The sequence below is a fragment of the Lineus longissimus genome, chromosome 3, assembly GCF_910592395.1.
Source record: "Lineus longissimus chromosome 3, tnLinLong1.2, whole genome shotgun sequence".
In the NCBI taxonomy this organism is placed as follows: domain Eukaryota; kingdom Metazoa; phylum Nemertea; class Pilidiophora; order Heteronemertea; family Lineidae; genus Lineus; species Lineus longissimus.
Window position 1 is genome coordinate 28551246 of NC_088310.1, and position 4304 is coordinate 28555549.

Consider the following 4304-nt stretch of genomic DNA (forward strand, 5'->3'; position numbering starts at 1 on the left):
GGATGGTTGGACCAGATTGAGCTGGGTTTATTCAACCAGATGGGACGAACATATTAGGCGCCTGGCGGAACTTGTGGAAATACGACAGCCGTTCTCAGTATAATCGTTAACATGGTAACTGTGCCCATTCGAGAGGAGAGTCGAGAGGACCCTTGAAATGTAGCGTACTGATGGATTAACGACGCAGTTGGTCGGGACTATTGGCTTTCTCAAAGACTTATCGCCTGTCCACCATAGAAAAACTTGGTTGCCCACTTGCGTGCATGATTAATAGTCGAAAGGTCCTCGCAACCTAATAAGTCACAAAAATGATGTATCTGCGATTAGGAGATGGTAATGCGATGTTCTGGGTGTCCGTCGAACATATTTATTGATCTATCAAACCATAATTCAACTGTCAACATCGCACTGAATTGCTCATGGCATTTGGGGTGAAACAAGAGATATCAACCTCGCTTCCCTTTGACTTCACGAAGCAGCACAACATTCCAGGACAAATCTGGGAGGTGATTGAATATCAATGTAATGGAACTAATCCCTCAATTTGTCAATCGAATCATCGAAATCGAACCTTTCACGACAATGCTCACGACTTAATCCATTACATACAGGTGAATGTACTATGTGGTCTGGATACAATATGGGGTTCCATTGTTAATGTTAATCCCGCGAATGTATACAAATGTCTTTCTAAGAAATAAGAGTTTACGCAGAGCGCTTACGTAACATAGGAGTAACCATTTAAATGAGGATGTGGGGAATAAAGTGAAAAGGGTTGGACTCAGATTGCTTTGCCTTCAATCGATAACCAACGATCTCACGAACTTCTCGACCAAGCAGTCCCGGGGCTAAGTTGCGAGGCTGCGCATATAATTGTGTCCACAGCGCAGAAGTCACGCTTCGCTAACTAATGGCCACGAAGTTTCTATAGGCAAACTTAACCCTGATGTTAATAACAGGAGGCTGGAGGAGCTATTTCGGACAAACACATCCCATTAGTAAGCGAGAATATCTGGCTTCTCGCAAAATAGACGAGAAAACGAACCCACTTTGGTGCCATACTGCACGGATTACTTGCGACATAACTGTGCAGCTACACCCTGGGCGACCAATGTTCTTGGTGACTTTTGAACAACCGCTATGTGACCTTTTGTCTTCTTCTTTGAATATAGTCACGGCAGAGGATGGGAACCAGGCAATGGTCAAGCCGGAACAGATCTTTGTTCGTGTTTTCTCCTGATCAAGCTAATAAGCAGGCAAACACCAAAAGTAGGCCCCTAAGTAATGAGACCATTATCGGGCACGTCTTTGACATTTTTTTGCATTGGCAAAGAATCGATATTTTGCACTATCAATTCAAAGAATGAATATCTCAAGACACATTGGCAGCCGGTAACATTCGACTCCAGGATTAACCCATGTATTTCGGGAAAAAATCTGATAATGTATCATTTACTCAAAACTAAAATGAATTATCACACAGATGGTAGGCCTACCGCTGGAAAGATTGCCGAGAGCTTTGATCCGACGAATATCAATAAGTCAAGGGTATAGATAGTGCCTCATTCGAGAAGTGTTCTCTTGTCATCGTGGAAACTTGACTTCTCTTTTAGACCTCGATGTATGTTGCTACGCCTTGGTTAAGAGTAAGACAGAACGTGAAAATCTAACAAGAATACACTATGCATCTTCCAACCTTGAATACAAGACTCACCTGAGATTGCAAGACATGCGATGCAATATCCTTCTTATAAAGATTCTGCTAGTCGAGCAGAATATCAAACTCCAATATGCAACCAGCTGGAAACAAACCATAATGATAGAAAAGTAAGATTACGATTGGAAGAGCCGATTTCGTGTTATGTTTATAATGATTTGAGCATCATATTACTAAGGACTTTCAAAGTCTGTCAAGGAGATAAAAGTCCCTCAGATCTACAAAGCCTAGAGATGGAAGATCTTGAATAGTGACATTGTTAGTATCTCTGCATAAGGATGGTGCCACAGCTCTCATCTCTAGTTGGTCCATGCAACCCCCCCCCCTCCCTCTCTCCCCACCAGCACACTCTCAACTGTAAATGACACAGGCTAAATGAAGTCATTTGTTTTCATTAATGAAATCGTTACGATCATTGTCAGTATCCAGATTGCATCACTAATAAGGTCACGTTGATCTCGCCGCTAAAATCGCAGACGATAATGGGGCTAAATATCCCAAAGATAAGTGACATATCATCGTCAGGGGGAAGCATTAATAATTTACTGACCGAGTTATCTCCGCACGTGACTAGAATATGACCAAGTTACATCAGAGTGGCTTGATCTATCTAGTGTCCGAGGCTGAATATCACAACCTCGACCCACAATTTGAATTTCACCCTGCACTTTGATTGGCCCTCATCGAATACTATACCAACCAATCGAAAAGCATTTGATCTACATGTACGGGTACCCATGGCTCTTGGCACTTGTACCCATGGTTGGTTGAGGCAAATATGTCGTCGTTTATGTAAAAAATTCACAAAAATACTTATGAAAATATCGGTGAAAGAGTAGTTGTCACCCAACATTCAACAACCTACTATATTTAATGATGCAATCAAATTGGACGGTACCCAAAATTAACATTTTGCCCTGGTGATTAACTTTGTGGACGAACATTCTCTGATAAAAGCGACCAAACCGTATAGGTACTCCTCACATGAACTGGATGACCAAGATAATGAAACCTCATCTAGTCCTTGTAATTACTTGAATTCTGCCTCGGCACTTTATCCATGCAATTACCAACGTCTAGGCGACGAATTGGCATCATTCCACTCTAAGCTGATTAGGGTTCAGTCAAATGAGGCACAAGGGCCCTGTAGCTAATAAGGTCCTAATTGAAAACACTAGTGACACCATGACTGTTAGCTTCATAGTGACACCAAGGCAATTACGGAGTTGAGCAACATTCTTTACGGTGATGATTCAAATTAAGGCAACAATAGACACACCGGAATCCTTTGTGGCAGGTGAAATTAAGGGGTGAACGGAACTGAAAGGAGTGTCTTTGACCCCTTTAAAAACCTCTTGACAAAAGTTTCCGGCGAATCCATTAAGACTCGTAACCGGTATGATTACCTGAATCGCCACCGTGCTACTTTTTTTGCGCGATGAAATGAAGAAGGCCAAAAGAACACGATTAACCTTCTTATAAGACCAGTTGCGTGACTGACCGCCCGCGGTTCGATCGCCCTTACTCAATACTGCCGATGACCTTTGTGATCGGCTCTGATTACACACAAGAAACACCTGCTTCGTAGCTGAAATGAAATACATGTAATCATATTGGAATATCTGCTCCTGATTTTTACAAGACCAAAGCTTTAGGTCTAACCTAATAGCCCTTCAGTAGTTATAATATCAATTCTTAGATCAGCAACCCATGATTTTAACATTGTCCTCTCAGGCTCTTTGCATCTTCGCTGTACACCTTGTCGAAGGGCAGCATCCGGCCCGAACTCATAATTGCGACAGTTACCAGTTAAGGTAGACAGGTCCACTTATTCCATTAGTGCTTTAACAGCTTAAGAGCCACGTAGAAGACATAGGCAAACAAACCGGACAGAAACAGAATAGGACGGATGCTCTCGTGATTAGGTACGGCAAGACAGGTCACAAACTCCTACGATTGAGCCATGTCCCTAAAATGAGAGGCAATTGCTCATCTACGGGATATGGCACGGGCAAACTGAACTGGCAATAACAGTAACATTACGGTCACTTCGGCGATCAGATTCAAGACATTGCTCGTAAACAGTTCACGTAAGCACCCTATGGTCCCTTAAACGAGGGACTATTGCTAATTCAAGAGATACGGCACGGGGAGAAGAGCAACATTGAAAACGCTGCCAAACACACTGGGCAATAACAGTAATGGGATGAATGCTCTCCCGTAATCAGACACAGCCAGGTATTGTAGTCGCAGGGTCAGTTCACGTAACCTAAGAATAAACCGTGGTCCCTAAAACGAGGGACAATCGCTCATTTAAGGTACACGACACAGGCATGATAGGTAGAAGAGCAAGCAAAGAAACCATCGGGTAATGAGTGACTTGGTGGATGCACTGACGATCATATACGGTCAGACATGGTCTCAGGGGCCAACTACTACTACAGTGATTGGGCATGACAGACTGATTCCAGGGTGTATAAAGCAACAAAATCTCGACACGAGTCGCGTGTAAAAAGGCCACTGAGCAATAACATGAGAACACGGATCTAGACAGGAAACAAGAAAAAACCAGAAATTTTTAGCCGAA